The sequence below is a fragment of the Pinus tabuliformis genome, chromosome 6, assembly GCF_031772625.1.
Source record: "Pinus tabuliformis cultivar Carrire ecotype Pingquan chromosome 6, CPIR1, whole genome shotgun sequence".
In the NCBI taxonomy this organism is placed as follows: domain Eukaryota; kingdom Viridiplantae; phylum Streptophyta; class Pinopsida; order Pinales; family Pinaceae; genus Pinus; species Pinus tabuliformis.
In genome coordinates, this window is record NC_142292.1 from 254,628,386 (window position 1) to 254,652,189 (window position 23,804).

Genomic DNA, 23,804 nt, shown 5'->3' on the forward strand with positions numbered 1-23,804 from the left:
TCATAGTAGAGGCAACACTCACATGACAAGGATGTGGGAATTAGGAAACTCTGAAGCTGAGATAAAGCACCAAAGTGGACCAGAAGAAGAGATCACCAATTGGAGGATGATGGGCTCTAGCCAGGAAAGAGAGGCCCCTTGTGATATAGGAAGGAGAGGCCATCCTATCCCCCAACACTTAGTAAGCTTGATGGGCCCTAAGCTTGTCACCTCATAGTAGAGGCAACATTGACATTACAAGGATGTGGGAATTAGGAAGCTCTGAAGGTGAGATAAAGCACCAAAGTGGACCAGAGGAAGAGATCACCAATTGGAGGATGATGGTCAGAGATCCAAGGAATACCCTGGTACAATTACTCAGTTTAAAAGCACCCTTTACTTTTATTTCTTAATGAAAAGTCTTCTTGGAAAAGTGATGGAACAAATCTCTATGGCTGTAACAGTGCAATCCTCTTTCAATTGAACAAACAATACATCAGGATGGACCTAATCCACAACCACATCCCTTGCATCCATGGAATGCCATGAAACTGATGAAGATCTTTCTAGTGTAGCCTGTGTCTCCCATGAGCAGAAAAAGCTAAAAGACTAGATTCCTCAAGCTTAGTTTTTTGTTTATGCAATTAACTTTTAAGTTTAGTGTTTCATATGCTAGTTTTTACAGCTATATTGTTTTGGATGGCATATAAGCCTCACAGATGGCCAACATACTTGGTTTCCACTGGGGCTGCAAGTTGAGGCCAAAGTTGAGGCCACCAAGTCAATGTGTCTGGTGTAAATTTGCCTAATATATAATAGAAAATTGATGGATTTTCCAAGGTTAACAAAAGAAAATTAGGTTTGATGAGTTGAAATATTAGTAAGGTAGGTAAATTATAATAAATATTTTGAAATTTTTATTTAGTGTGGTTGTATAAAGGAAATTCTAGGACATGGTGCTTTTCATTTTTAACTCTGTGGGTCCAAAGATGATAAATTATTTTGGAACATCAAGTTATGGAAATTGTTTAAGGGTTTGTCTTATTATACAGCTTATGAGAGTTTGTTCATATTTTAGCCATGTCATTTTTGTCTTTACACTTATTCAAAGTAGAAAGATACTTTCCATCTTATTGATTAAGGTTAATCACATTTTTATAGCATATTAATTTTACTTTATCTTGTAATTCATTATCACACCACAATAATGGAGTCACAAAAAAAAAGTAATATGACTAATTAATAAGAGGTATTCCAATAATAAATATTATATTCAAGGTGATTATTCTACTCCAATGGCTTAGTCTACTCCTACTTCTCAATCAAGTAGTGTATTTAAACTACAAATTTGAGAGATTTGTGAATTGAAATTTTGTATTTCTTCATTCTCAATCCAAATGTCTAGAAAAAGAAATTAAATGGTTGAAAAAGAGTAGAGAATAATGATATATGGATCTATTGTAATTATTAAAAAGTAGATATTGAATTCATATAAAATGGCTTTACAAAAAAAATATTAATAAGAAATTAGAAGTAAGAAGTAAAAATCCAAATTGGTAGCAAAATGAGTTGCATAATTGTTAGGGTTCTATTATGTAGATATATTTGCACAAGTTCCAAAGTTCAATGTTAAATACAATTAGAACTTTCTTAACCATATTAGCTCAAATCAAGTGGAATTTTTTTGGCATTTATCAAATGGATGTAAATTTGGCCTCCTTAACCTTTATTTTTGAAGAAGTAAATATAGAAAGGCCACTAGGATATGTGATAAAATGGCATGAAGAGAAATGATAGAAAATGTTCTATATAGCCTTAAACAACTTCCTAAAGTTTAATATAGTAGGATTGACTCTTAGTAGTAATAGTCTCATCATAAGTAATAGTGAGTCCACTTTATACATATATGACTACACTTTATACATATATGTTAAAAAGTAAGGTCAAATCTTCAATATTTAGTTGGAACTCATACATTCAAATCAAATATAAGAATGCTTGTGTTTCAATCAAAATATGTCATGGATGTGTTGAAAGAACTAAAAATGATTAATTGCAAGCTACCACCAACTCAAATTGCAACAAGTAAAATATCAACAAAGAGGAATCTAATGTAGATATAAATCAATTTATGAGATTTATTAGAAGGAGAGCTTTGAGGTTAGTAGAGTCTCCAAAACACTTAGAAAAAAATTTCCAAATAATTTTGAAATATATTAGTAGAAAAACAATATAATATATGCTATATTGGAACATTAATAGTGACTTTCTTGAAAGTAGCATTGATTACAAAAAAAATTCACTATAGGACACCTTTTCCATTTTAGTTTAGGTATGATTTCATGGCTATCCAATCAACAACACATTGTAACAATGTCATTAATATAAGATGATTATGTAGAAATAAGAAGTAATTTGGTTACACAAAGTAATGGGTTAGAAAAAATAAAAAGAACCTATTCTAATGTTTTGTGACAAAACTTAAAAATATCTATACCTATTTTTAATTAAAAATATATATAGATATAGATATTTAATTAAATAACTTGTAAACAATAAACAAATTTATTTAAAATCTTCTAAATAAAATAGTAATTAACTAACATATTTATAAAATCATTTTTATAAACCAAATATAATATTAAGATATTATTACTAGGAGTATTACTTTTAAGTAATAGATCATTATAAATTTAAAAAATTATAAGAAAACTAGAATTATTTTTTAGGAAACAGAAATCATTTAAAAAAAAAAAATCTTTTAAGTGTACTTCATATTGCATTCAAGTTTGTAAGTTGTAGTTAAATGTGACAGCCTTATACAAGTATTTATATGTTGTAATACTTTGTATTTTCCTTCTCTATCTACCAAATTTTGACTTAAACTTAATTAAAAATAACAAAAACAAAAAAAACAATTTTTATAGTTGTTAGAATGGCGCATGCAGTTCATCTGTCCACGATACTTCTCACATACCAAAAACAATAGCTACATTAATCTTCTAGTTGGAAAGGTTTTTGAAGAAGCAGATTAGATGGTAGCAGTGTACCAGAGTGAAACAATTGAAGTCAATTTTAAATCGTTCTTATCCGAAGAAATTCACAATATAGGTAGAAATGAATTCGCAGTGAATCTATATAAACAGGGATAAACATGAGTTTTATACATGTGTATATAAAATATAAAATGAAAAGATAAAGAGATTTGAATTTTGGTTTTAGTATTTAGGGGTTTTGTATTTTTTCAAGGTAGTTATATGTAAAACGCATATGAAAAAATCGCATATAAAGAATATAATTTCCACTAGAATATGCTTTTCATCAACGAAAAATGTCCCAGATCCTTAATTATTTAAAACCTAGATATACATATATTACAGAGCCAAGAGAGGCCTTAAACATAGCGGTGTTTTAATTCAACTTTCTAGGTCTCTACAAGATGTGAATATACTCCACATCATTTTGAAGAACGGCGGAGCATATAGATGTTAAGTTCTTAGCGAATACCTAAAGGCGTAGAAATCTTGTTGTAAACAAAATATATACCAGTATCATGTCCGTCTGTATTTACTGCCTATCCAAATTTATGTTAGGGTATTTTCATTTTGTTTCTTATTTTTATTTAACAGATAAAATGAAAAGTCATTGACCTAGTCATGGAGCCAAACTATTAGTTTAGTGTATGGTATTTAATATTTATCGAATCAATGCTAATTTTATAGTAGATGGTATTTAATATTTACTGAATCAATGTTAACTTAATGTTAACTCACTGTATTTCATTGCATTCACAAAGTTAAGTTGATAGTAGCAATTTTAATAATTGCCATCAATGAAGTTTAAAACTAAGATGGGCAGTTCTTCAACATTTAATATTAGCAATTGTATTTAGAAGGAAAAAGAAAGAAATTAAGAGGAAAGGGAATGTGAAAAGCAATAATGAAATCAAATATATGGATAATGAAATGTCATCTAATTTTGAGTTTTTAAATATTTTTTAAATAATATAGTAAGAAGTTAAATTTACTAAAAATTATATTAACATAAATATGACAAAACAATTGAAGGCTTCTGTGGGAGTTTTTTGATTCCTGATCCGGATTAACCAGTCTTCAGTGGGAGTTTTTTGATTCCTGATCCCGATTAACCACAGGCTTCTGTGGGAGTTTTTTGATTCCTGATCCGGATTAACCACAGTCTTCTGTGGGGAGTTTTTTGATTCCTGATCCGGATTAACCACAGGCTTTTGTGGGAGTTTTTTGATTCCTGATCCGGATTAACCACAGTCTTCAGTTAATAGAATATTTATCTTAAGTTTATTCTCTCATTGTGAATTTATGAAATGAGCTTTTTATATTTAAAAATTGTTTAATTTTTTTGTAATGAACTGGAACCTGTAAAATCATAATGTTCTCTTTAAATTGGATGCTTCATTTTTGTTAAATTTACAATAAGTTTATGTTTATTAATTTTTGATTAGGTTGAGGATTTGTGTATTGAACTTAAAAATGTCACTGAGCTTTTATTTATTTTATGTCCTTTTCTTAATAGTGGCTGATGCAAACATGGCAATAGAATTGGATCCTTTGCCATTTACAATAAGTTTATGTTTATTAATTTCTGATTAGGCTGGGAATTTGTATATTAAACTTAAACATGTCACTGAGCTCTTATTTATTTTATGTCCTTTTCTTAATAAATGTGTTGTGGCTGATGCAAACATGGAAATAGAATTGGATCCTTCTATGGCAAAGGCATACCTGCCTATGCGGTAAACATTTTGTTCTATATTCACATTGTGACATTTTTCTCTTTCAGGTTTTAGTGATGTGAAAATGTGATAGATGTTTATAGTTGAAATAAAGGTTCATACAAATTTTTCATCCACACTTGGCCTTTATGATCCAATGTTATTCTAATATAACTTATCTTTTTACCTTACAGTTTTGCGTGCTTTTCACAAGAGGAATATCAAACAGGTATGGCTGTATTTAATGTAGGATCTGTTCTTAATGCCAACAACCCAAAGTTTAAGACATGGATTGGTAAATGTGATGCAGTGCTAGTTGGTAAATCGGCTCTAAGATAACGAACGGATCTTTAAAAGAGAGACTCTTTCTTAGTTGTATAAGAGTAATAATCTTTGATTACTCTTTGTTCTTGAGCATTTAATCTCCAAAGAATTGTAATTATTGATTCCAGTAAAACAAACTTTAAAATCTTTAAAGGATATTTTAGTATTTTGTGTTCGCAGGAAATTTCAGAAAGGAAAAAAAATGATCTTGAATGAATAAATTACCTCCAGTTTTGTGTCATTATGCACCTTCTTTGCAACCTTTATGGTTTGAAAAAATTGTTCTGCCTGTGTGATGCTTGAACAAACTGGGAAAAAGCTATCTGAAATCCTGCAAAATTTTGTCTAGGGCACCCAAGAAAAGTATCCATGTCGACACCCTTCTTCCTGCCCGAGAATGGTGAGTGTTTCTTTGCTGCGTTTCTGGGTATTTCTGGTTTGTCTTTTTTCTGAAGTTATCCACTTGTAGTCCTAAAAAGATATATAGCCTTCCTCTCCAGTATTCATGAATATCTTCATCTGAAGTTATCCAATTGTAATCTTAAAAAACAATATAGAGAGCTCTTCTATTGTTTAATAATAAATATGTGTAGATTTATTTTAACTTTAAATTTCTTAACCCTTCGAATTTTGTAATTTTGTATTTAAGTATTCCATAAATTTGAGTTAAAATGGAATTATGCTAATTCTATTAAAAACTTTCTTAGAAAAAAGCAATGACATGTTTATGAGATTCAATAGCAGTGATATACATGAGATTCAATAGAGGAATCAAAGATGAACTGATGTAAATTCTTGATTCTAGGAACAAATGGAATCCCTTAAGATTGAATATTTAAGGTCTCCCAAATGGGAATCTCATATGGAGGGTCATTCAAAATGGAAGAAAGATCATTTCTCTGTTTAGTACTACTTCTAATAATTTAATATCCAATTTGAGACAAGGCTGTTTTTCTTTAGCCATGTTTTATCCCATATTCCAATAGGATGTTGAATCAGTTACATAGGTTGTTCTAGTCTATTTTCTAGATAGGGATCTTGTGAATGGAGTGCAACAATTAGAATTGTTTGTTCATTTGATGATGTATTATTGTCTTTTTTATGCATATGAAAACATAAACAAAAAACTAAAGAACAAAAATAAAAGTCTCATTCTCAATCCATGAGCTCAACTCTCATTGGAATCTCATATATCTACTTTACCTAATCATTTGCTGAATAATCACCTAATACATCTATAAATTTGTTGTTGTAATTCTTATAACTAAGACAAAATTTGCTGGTTGATTTGTGAGCAATTACATAGCTTTATTTTAACCATTATCCTCAACACTCCCATTTAATGATTAATGACGAAATTCCAAGCATTAGAAATTCCCTTTAGGTTGTGATTTGGTAAATATATCTGCACTCTGTTCATTTGTTGTACACAAATTTATTTCATTTTCTCCTTTTGCCACATAGTCTCTTATGAAGTGATATTTGATATCAATGTGTTTGGTGAGATTATGAAACAGTGGAGTTTTAGTTATGGTTCTTGTTTTATATCTAACAATAATTTCTTCAACCAAATTGCTTCACATGTTGGTGTTGCTACTCTGCTAGAAGAAATGAAATAGTTGGTTGCTTTTTTGAACACCATAATACATAACATGAAGTCCTAAGATCTAGCCCATTCACTATCTTTATAACCAACCAAACCAAAATTATTTGATCAACTATACCAAATTCCATAATTTCTTGTTCAACACAACATAGCTCAAAATTATTTTTGGTGCTCCAAAATGAATATTACTTGGACTTTGCATGAATGTGGAAATCAAGATTACCACACTACTATAGGATTGAGCATCTACGTTTTCAGCTCCACCTTCTACAGAAAAATTTTCATTTGTATTCATGGGTGTGCTCATGGTTTACAATTTCCCATTTTCAATTTTTTAAGAATACTCGAAACACATTCTTCTTGTGCAATAAGAATTCCACCATTCATCTTTGTGAGTTCAATGCCAAGAAAATAATGGAGCAAACCCAAATGAGTCATTTCAAATTAAGTCATCATAGCCTTCGTGACTTGTTCCACTAACAAATCACTTGAAGATATGTATGTAAGTCATTTACATATAAGCACACAATTATTATATCATTACCATTTGACTAGATATATAATGTGTGTTCATTTTCAATTCTATTAAGTCCCTTTTTCAAATAATAAGTGTCAATTACGTTGTACCATGCTCTTGGAGCTTATTTAATCCACTTTTTCAGTTTGTAGACTTTGTCTCCATTTTCTGCTTCTTCATATCCTTGGGCTGGTGAACATATACATCTTCCTTCAACTCACCATTTATAAAGCGTTATTTAACATCAAATTGATAAACTAACAATTTATATTGTGTTGCAAATGCCAAAACAATTGTGATTGTATGAAATCTTACAAGAGGAGCATATGTTTCATTGTAGTCAATACTTGGTTGTTGAGCATATCCCTTTGCTACTAACCTTTCTTTGTACCTTTGTATTGATCCATGGGTTGCATACTTGGTTTTATACAACCATTTCACCCCAATTACTTCTTTTTCACTAGGAGGATCCATAAGCTCCCATGTTTCACTTCCATCTCTTCATCCATTGCTTTGCACCAAACTAACTCTTTTACCTCGTTTTCAAAACATCTTGGCTCTGCTTCAATAAGACATTAAAGCAAAATTACTATAACCATAAATTTCATTTAAAGATTTTGTCTTTTTCAAAGTAGGACTTGGACTTGAAACATGACTTGAAGTAGCAGAAGATGATGGAGTGGATGTGGCCTTTGAAGTATTTTGATTACTCGATAGATTTGAATAAACAAAATATTCATATTCTTGTACAAAAATACTTGGAGTTTGTTGTTGCACATCATGATTCCACTGCCATTCTTCTTTCTCGTCAAATAACACATCACGACTAATCACTAATTTTTTAGTTTGTATATTGTAAAATCTATAACCTTTGGTTTCCTCATAATATCCAATAAAAATGCATTATCCCTCGCAAATTTCTCTAGAAGTTATTAGAAGAAAGAAAATGACCGAGGTAACCACAAACCAACTTTGGAGCATAGGCTCTAGCTAACCTAGACTCAGAGAGGGCTCTCCCTATATGATTTAGCTTTGTTTGCTTGGATTTCACGCTAGTTATGAATGTTTTGGGGGTTTCTTTCCCTAAGTTAGTATGCCATATCTCCATCAAAACCATGAGGGAACTTTATTAATGCTAAGTAAGGTGGGGGTCTAAGGTTAACTCGGATTGCGTTATATATATTATTGAATCTAGTGCAGTAATATTGAACAATTTCATTACGCCCTCTTCTAATATTCTCATAATCTGAAAGGATTTGTAAGGGATTCTTGTTGGGAATAATGCTTAATTAGTTATGTAAATTTCTATTTAGTGTTCTGTGCAAAAATAAGGCAGCAAATTGTTAGCTGCAGTAGTGCTGGAAATTAGTTGTAATGTAGATTTTAGTAATAGTTGAGTAGATTTTAGTAATAGTTTTGCTATATAAGAATGTAGTTAATAGCTGAATTAATATATGAGATTTGCAGCATTTTTTAGCTCACATAGTAATTGTGTTTCTTAATTGTTTTATTTTTATGTATTTTTCGTCATAGTACTGTTGGCTTCTCAATTGGTTTGAAATAATTCATTTCATATTCTACAAGTGGTATCAGAGCAGGTAAAATTATTTTGGGTTAAAGTTGTATTGTTGGAATTTCGCCAAAGTTAATCATGTCGAATTCTAACGAGATGCTAGTTCCAGAATTTGATGGCAATGATTATGATTATTGGTGCATTAAGATGTTAACCTTTTTGATTGGAAAAGATTTGTGGGAGATTGTTGAATCAGGATATGAGGAGCCAGCTGATTGGAATGCTCTTACAGCTAATGAAAGAACAGCAAGAAAGGAAGCAAGGAAGAAGAATGCTCAGGCTTTGTTTCACATTCAGATAGCTCTTGATAAGAGCTTATTTCCAAGAATATCAGGAGAAAAAACCACCAAAGCTTCCTGGGAGACTCTACAAGAAGCTTACCAAGGTAGTGATCAAGTTAAGGTGGTCAAGATTCAGACATTGAGGCAAGAGTTCGAGAATTCGAAGATGCAAGAAGCTGAAAGTATCAGTGACTATTGTGTGAGAGTCAAAGATGTGGTCAATAAAATGGCTACACTTGGAGAAGCTGTAAGTAATGAAGTTTTAATTAAAAAAGTATTGAGATCTTTAACACATACATGGAATCATGTTGCAATAATCATGGAAGAAAGTAAGGATTTGACAAAACTACAGTTTGATGAATTGGTTGGATCTTTGATGTCTCATGAAGAAAGATTGAAGGAAAGTTTTGAAGCTGTAGAGAAAGCTTTTTCCTCTAAATTACAAATTACAAAGAATGAAGATGCAAGTAGCAGCAGTACCAAAAGCCATCAAGGTCAAGGTAAATGGCAAAGCCAAAAATTTTCAAGAGGTAGAGGAAGAGGTGGCTCAAGTGGAAGAGGTAGTTTCAGAGGAAGAGGTGGAGGTAGATTTGATAAGAGAAATGTTAAATGTTACCATTGTAACAGGTATGGTCACTTTGAAAGAGAATGCAGATTGAAAGAAGGTAAAAATGCTAATTATGCTCAAGAAAATGGTGAGTATCCTCGAGATCACTTATTTTTATCTTATGCCAAAGGTGAAAATACTACTAAAGATGTTTGGTACCTAGATTCTGGATGCTCTAACCATATGACAGGGAATGAGAAGTTGTTTTCAACAAATGATGGAAGTTTCAAATCCAAGATCCAGCTTGGTGATGATAAATCATTGGAGGTTGCTGCCAAAGGAGCTATGGAGGTCCAAACAAAAGAAGGTACAAAGAGTATTCATGACATTTATTATACTCCACAATTGAAGCATAATTTGTTGAGCGTTGGGCAGCTCTGTGAGAAAAATTATAAAGTAGTCTTTGAAAATAAGACATGTACTATCTATGATAAGAATAAGGGAAATAGGGTGATCATTGTTGTGCCTATGACAAGAAATAGCATGTTTCCCTTGAGGTTTGATGAACATAACAGCAATCTTGCTAATATGGATTATGAGGATTCAAGTTGGTTATGGCATCTGAGGTATGGGCATTTAAATTTTCAAAGTTTGAAGTTTCTAACCTCACATGCATTAGTTTCTGGTTTTCCCAAGGTAGAAGAGCATAAGGAGGTTTTTGAAGGATGTGCTAAAGGAAAGCATGCAAGGGAAAGGTTTCCAAAGGGAAGTGCATGGAGGGCTCATTACCCACTTCAGCTGCAAACTAAGAGTTTGGGTAAGTCATCATATTTCATCACTTTTATTGATGATTACTCAAGAAATTGTTGGGTATATTTTTTGAAGGCCAAAAGAGAAGCCTTGGATACATTCAAGAAGTTCAAAGCCCTTGTAGAAAATGAGAGAGGGTGCAAGATCAAATATTTGCGAACTGACCGTGGGGGAGAATTCTGCTCAAAAGCTTTCCAGAGTTATTGTGATATGAATGGCATCAGGAGGCAGCATACTACAGCATACACACCCCAGCAGAATGGCATAGCTGAAAGAAAAAATCGTACTGTGGTTGAAATGGCAAGATGCATGCTACAAACTAAGGGATTGAGCAACACTTATTGGGGAGATGCAGTTGCTACAGCAGTATACATCCTCAACCGTAGCCCCACCAGTGCACTGGAAAATATGACTCCTTATGAAGCTTGGTATGGAAAAAGGCCTAATGTTAATCATTTCAAAGTTTTTGGTTGTTTGGCTTATGTGCATGTACCTGATCAGAATAGAAAAAAGTTAGATGCAAAGAGTGAGTTATGTATTTTTATTGGGTATAGTGAGACAAGCAAGGCTTATAAATTGTATAATCCTCTAACTAACAAGCTTATTGTCTCAAGAGATGTAATTTTTGATGAAGGGGGAGTTTATGGTCATCAAAAAGGCCATGTTGAGAAGACAAAATCTGTTTTGAATGATGATATAATTGTTGATAATGATCATGAGCAGCCAACTAATGTTTCTGTAACTAGTGGCTTAACTCCACCAAGCAGCCCTTCATCAATTTCTTCAACAACAAGTTCAAGTCCAAGTTCTTCTCCAAGTTCTACAAGGAAGGTAAGAAGATTGAGTGATATTTATGAAAGGAGTGCAAATCAAGCACATGAAGAAAGCCCAATAGGTGAGATAGTCAATTTTGCTTTATTAGACAAGGCTGAATTTGAACCATCATGTTTTGAAGATGCATGTACTAATGAGGTTTGGATGCAAGCCATGCAAGAAGAGATGGATTCCATTCAAAGGAATGACACTTGGAAGTTGACAGAGCTTCCACATGACAAGAAAAAGATTGGCACCAAATGGGTCTATAAGACTAAATTTAACAGTGATGGGAGTGTTGAAAGACACAAAGCAAGATTAGTTGCTAAAGGATTCACACAGAAGTATGGAATTTATTATGAAGAGACATTTGCAACAGTAGCAAGACAAGAGACCATTAGAATGTTGATTTCATTAGCAGATCATAAAAAGTGGAGCATACATCATATGGATGTGAAAAGTGCATTCTTGAATGGGTACATAGAAGAGGAAGTATATGTGGAGCAGCCACAAGGTTTTGAAGTGGAAGGAAAGGAGAATAATGTCTACAAGTTGAAGAAGGCTTTGTATGGCCTTAAGCAAGCACCAAGAGCGTGGTATGCAAGGATTGATGGATACTTTCAGGAAAATGGCTTCGAGAGAAGTAAGAATGATCCTACCCTTTACTACAAACAAGAAGGTATTGATATTTTAATCATAAGTTTGTATGTTGATGATCTATTGTATATGGGTAGTAGTTCTAAGATGAGTGATAAATTCAAAGCTGCTATGATGAATGAATTTGAGATGAAAGATCTAGGCATCATGAAATATTTTCTAGGAATGGAGGTTTATCAAAGTAAGGATGAGATTTTCATTTGTCAGACAAAGTATGCACACGATATGCTAAATAAATTTGATATGCTTGATTGTCATCCATCCCCTACTCCAAGTGCTCATGGAGAGGTGTTATGTAGAGATGATGGTGCTGATTTAGTTGATGAGAAAACTTACAGAAGTATTGTGGGGAGCTTGATATTTCTAACCCACACAAGGCCTGATATTACATATTCAGTTTCACTTGTTTCAAGGTATATGACAAATCCATCTCAAATACATATGAAGGCAGCAAAGAGGATTTTAAGGTATGTGAAAGGCACTCTAAATTTTGGTATTCATTACTACTCTTCTGAAAAGTTCAATCTTGTTGGATTTAGTGATTCAGATTGGGGAGGTAGTCTTGATGACCGAAAGTCCACATCTGGAAATTGTTTCTCTTTTGGTTCTGGTTTGATTACATGGAGCTCAAAAAAACAAAGCATTGTTGCCCTCTCATCCACAGAAGCGGAGTATGTTGCAGTTACTTCAGCACGTACACAAGCTCTTTGGCTCAGAAACATTTTGGAAGAAATTGGAGAAAAACAAGTTCAGCCTACAGTGATTTATTGTGATAATGTAAGTGCCATCAAGTTAGCAAAGAATCCAGTTCATCACAGTAGGACAAAGCATTTTGACCTGAAATATCCCTTCATTAGAGATTTGGTGTAGAAGAAGGATATTGAATTGAAGCATATAAAGACTCAACATCAACTAGCAGATATCTTCACCAAAGTAGTTGCAAAAGATCAGTTTTTAGCACTACGAGATAAGATAGTAAATCCTCATTAATCATTAAGGGGGAGTGTTGGGAATAATTCTTAATTAGTTATGTAAATTTCTTTTTAGTGTTCTGTGCAAAAATAAGGCAGCAAATTGTTAGCTGCAGTAGTGCTGGAAATTAGCTATAATGTAGATTTTAGTAATAGTTGAGTAGATTTTAGTAATAGTTTTGCTATATAAGAATGTAGTTAATAGCTGAATTAATATATGAGATTTGCAGCATTTTTTAGCTCACACAGTAACTGTGTTTCTGAATTGTTTTATTTTTATGTATTTTTCTTCATAGTACTGTTGGCTTCTCAATTGGTTTGAAATAATTCATTTCATATTCTACAATTCTTTTTCTTTTCCGACCTATCAATAAACAACCTTTGGAAATTTGCGAGGTCTGCAATGTCGTTGGCAGGAAAGGTTTTGAACCACTTCTTGACATCATGAGTCAAATTTTGGGCAAAGAGTCTCATCTGGACATCTACTTCATCTATTTCATGCAATTCAAAAATGTGAGACATCTTATTTACATTCTGCTAGGGAGTGTAATGAGGAGTGGCATCAAACAAGAAAATCTTACTCTGATAATGTGCAGGCATAACATGAAGTTGGGCAGGTAAAACAAGAGGGGCATATGTGTTTGCCATTGTTGTAAGTTGGGAGAGGCTGAGATGTCAGGTTGAGGTACTTGGAGATGATGTAGTAGTGGATAAAGAACGAGGACTAGTAGATGATTAATGAGTAACGATAGGTTGGTGAGGGAGTGTAGGTATAAATGGTGGTGAAGAATGGACTTCAAAATTTATTATTATGGAAGTTTAAGGGAACAATGGTGAAATCAAAGTATTGCACAATTTTTCAGAAAGCTCACAGGTCATGGAATTATTAATGGATGATTTTGGAGATTTCAGAATGTATTCATCAATTGATTTGTTAGCATGTTGAACTTCAAGGTCTGCAATAAAATTAGGATCTAGAACTCTTTCATTGATTGCATTTTTAGATTTTGTTCTAAATAATCAAACATCAAATGGCACATCAAAGGGAAGTTATTCTAAAAATAACCACTCATCACGACATGAATTAGCTTTAACTAATGGTATTGGGCTAACCGAACTTTCTTATTTTTTAGATTCTCTTGAAATTAGGTTGGGATTATCAACTAACTAGACACGGTTTGGATCTGGATTAGCCCTAGTAAAATGAGTCTTCCTGGAAGTGAGAATTTCAAAAAATTTAATTGTTTTTGTGAGATTTTTTCAAAATAACTTCTAACAAATGACTTTAAGAAGTGCAGAATGTAGATTTAGAACAAATGATTTTAAGAAGTGTAGAATGTAGATTTAGAATTTTCTTAAAGCTTTATTAGGACTGAGGATTCACTCGTCCCTAGTGTAGTTGCAAGTATGTTATCACTCAAAAATTTCTCTAGAACTTATTAGAAGAAAGAAAATGACCAAGGTAACCACAAACCAACTTTGGATCATAGGCTCTAGCCAACCTAGACTCAGAGAGGGCTCTCTCTATATGATTTATCTTTGTTTGCTTGGATTTGAGGCTAGTTAGGAATGCCCTCACGGTTTTGATCTATATTCAAGATTGGGTGGTGGGATCCCTGAAACAAATGGATAGAATTATGTCTTTGGACCGTTGGGTTATGGAGTCAACAGAAGGGAAACAGAATTGGATCTACTCACTAAAGGGAATGTTCAAAGGGCAAGATAGCATAATAAAGTGCGGGTGTTTGGAACAGGGGGGTGAAATGGTTTTCATTAGGGTCAACGAGCAATTAAGGGTTCTCAAACCGAGATTTAAATGAGGAATAGAGGGTAATCGAAAGCAAAGGGAAATTAAGAATCCTTTCATGTCAATTAGAAAGAAACAACCTAAACTAAGGAGCAATTAAGAATTCCTTAACTTATACATCAGTTGAAAACATTTATATGCATAACTGTGAAAATAGAGTTTAATTAAACAAATTCTGAGATATTGTTCCAATTATAGCATTCAGATTCAAAAATACATTAAATATTGTGGAAAAACTTTAAGAAAGATAATGATAACATAAGAAAATACTTGTCTGCTCTTCATTCAACACATGAATCCTGTGAAATATCTTACCTTTATTCATCAATCCAGCTTGCTGGCTCAGTTAATGATACAATATCTTTACAGTCTTTTGATCAAAATTATATAGAAATTTCTAAGAATCGACACTACATATTTCGAATTGTGAAGAATTTATACAAAAATTATTATAAAATATCTCAAACATATTTGAGATTTAATCTAGGAAATAAAAATATATTCTTGCAAGAAGATAGAGATAGCTATTGAACTACCTTCATGCTGCCCAATTTATTTTGGTATTGTTGGCCTTTATGGTTAGATTTTATCCCTTTGTGTTGCTTTGCTATTTGATCTTTCACACTAGAATCTTCATTTTCTTTTGGCTTTCATATGATACTCTTTGACACTGATACTCTTTGACTATGTTGATCTGTCTTCATCTTTTCACTTGGTTGTTTTAACTTTACCTTTTTACTGCATTTTCCTTATAATAAATCAGTGAATTTACCCCATGTTTCAGCATTAGGTAATTGGACCTTTAGCATGCTTCTATATATTTCATCTGCCTCAGTGTACTTGGAAAAAGTAGGCTTATTGACAAACAAGTATTTTACCTCATGCTGGAGGTAAAACAAGTTTTCAAAGGTCTGGTATAGTACTTTGCTTATTGGCAATGCCTTCATTGAAGATGTGTTCACTTGGTCTTTTGCTAGATCTCTAAGTTTTTCGTTGTAATCCTATTGTGTCATGAGCTTTTCATTTATGACTAAGGGACTCGATAACCCTTTCTCTCTCAAAACTTGAAACTTAGCCATGAATCTATCAATGGCTACCCGCATATTCTCGCACTTTTTCTCCAATTTTAACATCAAGCTTCTCTTTGAAAGGACCTTCCTTACCTCCAAAATTGTTTCTCTTATGTCCTCTATATCTAATTCGTGAAGCTCATATCTATTTTTACTATTAAGGAATTGGATGATTCTAGTGGCATCTTCAGGCATCTCTCCAAATTCCTCTTTTACCTTTTGGATGGCTTCTATAGCCATATTTATTAGATCTATCTTGATGAAACCATAACACTGCTACACCCTCACACCTTACCTCGACTATTTCACCCTTAAAAGCATTTAAATTTCATGCCACATATATATCAGAAGCATTAATTTGGTGTTTTTCATTTAAAAACAGAACCGCTTAAGCTATCGGAGCCTTCACGCTATCGGGAGCATTTAAATATACGTTTAGCCTTAAAAACCTGCAACCATGCAATATTCGGGAATGCACAGAATAAAAGGAAATACAAAGAAAAACCCCGTCGGAACCCTTGGGCCGAATCTCAAATTTTATAAGCCTACTTCTATAAATATTGGCGGGTCCGTCCTTTAGAATATCGCCTTCCTATTGTGCGCTCTGATCACCGATCGTCAATCGGCTGATTTCCATCGTCTGATTCCTCTGCAATATAATGATCAGCATTTACTCTGTGATTTAAACTCACGCCAATTCTCCATTGTCGATCTGCGCATAGCAGATCTGACGGTCCACATCATATTTCAACTGAACAATTAACCTGGGGTTTAACCGCCTGATAAATGGTTTTATCTCTCTCTGCCTTGCCATGTGTCGACTATTGAATGGAATAATCTCACTGTCCTTCAATACAGATTACGACTATTTATTTGCCCGAAAACCACTTCACTATTGCAAAACCACTTCCACAATCCAACGACCATGATTTAATCGTTGGATCGCCAATCGCAATGTCCACTTGCAAGGCTCCTTCCACTCCAATGCACCGATCCGATCAGTCTTTTGGACCCAATATAAATATAAGCCACCCTTTATAAGGTTTCAAGTCTGGATTTCAAATCTGACTGTGTTTTGTGCTCATTTTTAATGTAATTTGGGTTTTTAGCTTACGAGACCAAAACAATCTAAAAATACTTCGCCGACCCGGGCGATGCTCATCAGATGTGCGGGAGGCTCTGCAACTTAAACTAGGGCTAGGGTTTTGATGTTGGGCACCATGGCGGGATGCGAAGTGGGGAGTGCTTCTCCCTCCTACAGTCAAGTAGTTATGGATAGAAGCAAGGATGTGGGAAAGCAGTGTTTCAAGAAGCCCCTAGAGAAGGTAACAGGGGCAAGTAACACAGACACATTGGGAGGAAACAGACCTCATGAACAGGAAGAGGAGCAGGAGGAAGCTAGTAAGGAAAAGGAGAAAGAGGATAAGAGTCAAAAACCTACTTTTGTAAGGACATCTGGGTTTTTCAAACCTAATTCAAACACCATTCCTCGGGTCATCTTGAGCGACCCTATGCTACAAGTGCATAGGGATCATATGACAGAACATGCGATCATCTGCAAATTAATGGGAATATGACCGACAGAGAGGGTGCTACATGTCTGGATAAGGAGCCACTCGAAGCCAAAGGGGGAAATAAACCTTCATCTGGGCTCCAAGGTATTTTTCGGAGTAGTATTCACAAGCCTAGAGGATAAAGATAGAGTGTTTGAAGGAGGACCATACTTCTACGTTGTTGCAGGCCTCTACATGCGGCCATGGATAATGAACTTTGTTCTGGAATGTGAGACACTTTCATTGGTACCGGTATGGATGAGACTATACTCCCTTCCTCTTGATTATTGGTTACCAGAATCACTGAAAACAATAGGCAACAAACTGGGGCATTTTATAAAGATCTCGGATGCGACTCTGAAAGGTAAATACACCTCCTTTGCCTGGATCTGTATGGAAATGGACTTATCTAGAGAACTTCCACATGTGGTAATTTTAGAAGTATATGATAAAAAATGGGTATAAGCGGTGGACTATGAGCACATCCGATTTAGGTGTCGCAAATGCCATGATCATGGGCATCTATATAGAGGTTGCCCAACAAACAACATCGAGAGAAATGTGAGAACCACTATGGATAAAAATCCTGAGGGTTTTACCAAGGTTGGGGGAAAAGAAGATCAATGAGGAAAAACAACCAAGCCACAATAGCTTTAAGATCCTAGAAGAAGAAGAAGGAAACAAAGAAACGAACGAGGAAATGGAGAATATTATCACTGAGAAGGAAAGGGATGACAGCATGGAAGACATCATATAAAATATAATGGAGATAAATAAGGACCATGATATGACTCCAAGTGAGGTGGGAATAGAGGACCATGAACTGCAGGAGATTCTAGATAGGGAAAATCTGGATCTAGAGAAATTTCTAGAACAAGGAACAACAAAAGGAGTGGACTCCATGCCAAAAGAGGAATATGACAGGGTTCAAGAGCTCTTCCTATGAATATCACAAATGAAGGGAACTGGAGTCAAAAGAAATCATGAAATCCAGGAACATAGACGGATCAAAATGGTGGAGGAGACACAGGCACAATCTCCAAAGAACCTAGGTGGGAAAAGAGGAAGAAAAAGACAGAAGGAGTTGCTAAACAAATGTGGGAAACTATTGATTAACTCAGGTAAGATGAAATAGCTTACCAACTACTCCTTTACAAACCTTTCTTAATGAGGCTCACAACCTGGAATATTAGAGGCATAGGAAGTAGAAGGAAACAAAGAAATCTCAGTACTAGAATAAAAGAAGAAAAACCAGATATGGTTTTTATTCAGGAGACAAAATATTCGATGGATAAGATTAGAGAAATTCATAATAAATGGCTAATCAAGTATGAGTATCTATAGGTTAAAGAAAAAAACTCAATGGGGGGGATTCTCACACTGTGGGATCCAAAGAAATTTGGAATCCTGGATGTTGAGGCATATAGGAACTATCTTTCTCTATTTTGTCAACCTTTAGGTGATAAGAGATATAAATGATCACAAATGTCTATGGACCTCAAAAGCAAGAAGATAAAATCAAGCTTCTCACCTCCCTTGAGGAACTAAGAGCAAGGCACCCTAATATGCCCTGCATCCTTACAGGAGAATTAAATATGATAAGATCTCTTACAGAGAAAAAAGGTGGTATTAGACAGCTAGGCAAAGACTCCATGGCCTTCCAGAACTTCATAATGAACATGGGGTTAGTGGACACTAGAACAATAAATGGGACCTTCACCTGGAACAACAAAAGGGGAGGAGCTTCACAAGTCGCATCTAGACTAGATAGATTTATTATCTGAGAGGACCTCTTTCTCTGAGGCCCTGCCATAACAGCTTATATTCTTCCCTTTGGAGGTTCCGATCATTGACCTGTATAGTTGGAAGCCACTTTTATGGGTACACCAAGAAACAAACCTTTCAGGTTTCAGAATGCCTGGCTCTCTCATCTTGAATTCACCAGTAATATTAACAAATGGTGGAGAGAGGATCTAAACATTCAAGGCACTAGAATGTTCCTGCTGCAACAGAAACTTAAGCATATCAAATCCAAGCTTAAAGGTTGGAACAAAAAGGAATTTTGCAATATCTTCAAAGCCAAAAGAGAAGCTGGGCAGAAACTCCAGGAGATCAATCAGATCAACATCATAGAGGACTTCACAGAGGAACAGAAAAATCTAGCTGATTCTTTGTTGGAAGAATGGGAAGAATAGTGCTTGCAAGAGGATATTTTCTGGAGACAGAAGTCAAGGATTAAGTGGATTAAAGAGGGAGAAAGAAACAATGGATCACAAGGCACACAAAAGAATCACAAAGCTAAAAGACTCTTAAGGGAGAGAAATCATTTCTCACATAGACATGGAATCTCTCCTTGTATAACATTTCCTCAGTATTGTAGAGGAGCCTCTGGGGGACAGATCCAGGTTCATCAACCATTTCACTCAATATATCCCTTAGTTGGTTACTCGAGAAGATAACCACAATCTTAACAAGCCAGTGTCTGAAGAGGAGGTCAGTGGAGTGATCAATGAAATGAAAAATGGAAAAGCTATAGGCCCGGATGGGTTCAATGTAGACTTCTTAAAAGCATGTTGGGAAACAATCAAACAAGATATCCTTGAGGTGGTGGAAGACTCAAGAAGATCCAAAAAGGTTCCAAAGGTGTTTAATGCTTCCTTCATACCTTTGATCCCAAAAAAGGAAAATTGCATGACTCTATATGGCTTCAAACCCATAGCCTTATGTAATGTGGTGTATAAAATCATTTCCAAGGTGATCTCTAATAAACTCAAGCCCCTTTTACCAAATCTCATCTCAGAGGAGCAAACAGGTTATGTGGAAGGACGACAAATCCTCAATAATATCATCCAAGCTCATGAGGTGGTACACTCTCTCAAAAGCAAAAACAAGCTGTTATGATCATTCAATTAGACCTAGCGAAAGCTTATGACAAGATAAGGTAGTCTTACATAAGGGCAGTTCTAAGAGCCTATGGCTTCAACCAAAACTGTATAAGATGGGTTATGGCACGAGTCACCATGACTAGTTTCTCCATCCTGCTTAATGGCACTCCTTCAAGACTCTTCACACCCTCCAGAGGTCTCAAACAAGGGGATCCTGATCCAGATTTAAACAGGAACGCAACAAATTACAGAGATAACCATATACACAAAGATGCAGCGGAAATAATACTTCATTTCATTAATGGAAAATACTGAAATATGCTTACAACCAGAAATGGAAATAAACCAGCTAGGGCGATGGTAGCTTATCTCTGAGAAGAGATGTGGTGGTACATGCCTCTGAACTGTGTTACAATGAGGCTCGAAGGCCTATTTATTGTTGAGAAACAATGGAAAACCCTTAACATTCCAAAACCTAACCCTAGGAGATGAAACGCCAAATTGTGGGCCCCGTTTGGGTAAATTGGTACATCAACTTCCCGGGGTCGTAACTTTGGCATACGATCTCCGTTTGACGAGTACAATAGCTCGTTAGAAAGATCTATCCAAGCACTACCACTTTGGGAAGGGCAACATCGGTCCATGGACCCATGTTGCCCCTAGATTTCCCAAAAAACGTCATTTAGGGCCTCAAAACGGCTCCAGAAGTTTAGGACCCGAAAAACTGCTAAAAATAATAAGTTGTGCTACAATTAAGGAAACTGAAAATGCTGAGAGAAACAATGGTGGGGGTCCAGGTGGACTTGGTAGGTGGCCACCAATATCCACCTGGATCATTCCTCCCCCCTTAGGAAGCAATGGTCCCCATTGCATTGAGTTCCTCCATGAGATGAGGAAACTTTTGCTGAACTTGTTCCCTGGTGAGCCACTTGCCCTGCTGAAGGAGTTGGCCTGCTTTGACAACTCGATACAGTTGGATATTTTGTTGGCGAGTGTTCTTGATCTGTGTGTCCATGATTCGATCAGTTGCAGCTTGTTCCATGCAATCTGGATTTAATTCTGTGGGTTTGAGCTGTTCTGCAATGTCGGATGTGTCTAGCAATGGTGGAAAGTATGGCCGAAGGCGGTCCACATTGAACATTGGGTGCAGGCCAAGGAATGGGGGAATGCTAAGCTCAAATGCATTGTCTCCCATAGCCTTATTAATGGTGTAAGGACCATATCGGAGTGGTCTCAATTTCCGATAGGCTCCAGTAAGGCGTTCCTTTTGCAAATGCAACCAGACTTTGTCGCCCACCTGAAACTTGTGTGGCACTCGATGTTGATCATGTCGCTGCTTGTACTTGGCATTTGATTTCTCAAGAATTTCATGGACCTGCTGTCGAATATGTTGGATGCGCTCAATGAAGCTACTGGCCTTATCTGTTTCAGACTGGACATGAGCTGAATTCATGTGAGTAGCTGCAACTTGCATGGCCACACCAATGGGGCATAGTGGCTGGAATCCCAAACCCACCTGAAAAGGGCTATGGCCAGTGGAGCTGTGAAGAGCTCGGTTGTAGTTGTGCTGAACATAGGGGAGGCTCTCGTCCCATGTGCGTGGATGCTTTGAGTTATACATGCGCAGAATGTGCACAATCATCCTATTGACAACCTCTGTCTGGCCATCAGTTTGAGGATGGAAGGCTGTGGACTTTGTGAGTTTGGTGTCCAGCATTGACTAGAGACTGGACCAAAATGTGCTGAGAAACTGACTGTCCCGATCTGAGATGATAGACTGTGGGATCCCAAAGTGCACCCACACTCGTTCAAAGAAGAGTTTAGCAGTGGCTTCTGCTATGATATTCTTCTTGCAGGCCGCCATAATGGCCATCTTCGAGAACCTGTCGACGACCACAAAAACACAGTCATTTCCATGCTTAGTGGAAGGAAGGCCTGACATGTAATCCATGGAGATGGATTCCCAAGGTCGAATAGGGGTAGGAAACGGGGTATAGAGGCCGTGCTTCTTAATGGTCGGTTTGGCAATGGCACATGCAGTACATGATCTGATGTACTTCCCAACATCCTATCGAAGATTCGGCCAATAGAAATAATTTTGCAGTACTGCCACTATTTTCTTGACCCCGAAATGCCCAGCAGCCCGACTGTAGTGTGCTTCCCAAATCATCTTGGCACGCTCGCTTGATGGAACACAAAAGTGACCTAGGTGGCATAACAGGGCATCTTGGAGGTGAAAATCTGGAACATGCCGACCCTCCAAGAGTGTCTGGTATGTGTAGCCGAATTCTGGGTCGCTTTTGTAGAGAAGTGGCCAATCAGAAGTCTCGTGCCCACAAGAGTTGAGCACGGTGGTTAACGCCATGATCGGTGGTCGACTGAGGCAATCTGCAACATTATTGGTGATGCCCTTCTTATACTTGATATTCAAGTGGAACTGTTGCAGGTATGTAGACCACTTCTGATGGCGATCATTTTGCAATTTCGCTTGGGTCTGTATGAACTGCAGGGGTCGGTGGTCTGTGTGGATGACCGTTTCCTTCCCCAAAATGTAATGCTTCCATTGTCGGCAGGCCTGTACAATGGAATACATCTCTTTATCATAAGTGGGGTACTTTCGGACTGTGTCTGAAAGTGTTTCACTGTGATATGCCATTGGATGTCCATGTTGAGTAAGGGCTACCCCAATAGCATAGTCAGAGGCATCTGTCTCGACCTCAAATGGTTGTTGTAAATCTGGTAACGCGAGCACTGGTGTCATGTAGAGGCGATCCTTCAACTCCATGAATGCCTTCTGTTGAGATTCAGACCAAAAGAATTTTGCTTTCGCCCCTCCCTTGGTGACTTGACTCAAGGGCCAAGTAATATGAGAAAACCCCAACACGAACCTGCGATAGAAGTTGGCAAGACCTAGAAAGCTGCGGAGCTCTGTTAGAGTGGTTGGAGATGGCCAATCCCGAATGACTTGGATCTTGGCTGGATCGACATGCACCCCCTGTTCATCAATGATGTATCCCAGATACTGAACTGGGTCATGCCAAAAGTGCATTTCTCCAAATTGACACATAGCTTGTGTTGCCGCAATGTTTGGAGAACCTGTCGGATGTTGTGGAGGTGCTCTTCCCAACTCTGGCTGAAGATCAGAATGTCATCCAAGTATACTACTACAAAGGAGTTGGTGAATGGCCGCAAGATGTCATCCATTAGCCTCATGAAGGTTGCAGGAGCATTCGTCAATCCGAAAGGCATAACCAACCATTCGAAAAGGCCCTCCTTGGATTTGAAGGCAGTCTTCCACACATCAGAGGGTTCGATTGGTACCTGGTGATATCCTGACTTCAGATCGATCTTGCTGAAATATTTCACCCCCTTTAGTTGGTCCAGGAGGTCATCAATTCGCGGGATCGGGTACCTATTACGGACAGTGATCTTGTTCAGCGCCCGATAGTCAATACAGAGTCTCCACGTCCCATCCTTCTTTTGTACCAACACGATCGGGCTCCCACAAGGCGATGAACTCGGATGGATGTGACCTTTCTGCAGGAGCTCCTGAATCTACCTCTTGATTTCATTGTTCTCCAGAACGGAGCGCCGATAAATTGGTCCATTGGGTAGCGGCACACCTGGGGTCAGATCGATGGAGTGCTTGACCTGATAGTGT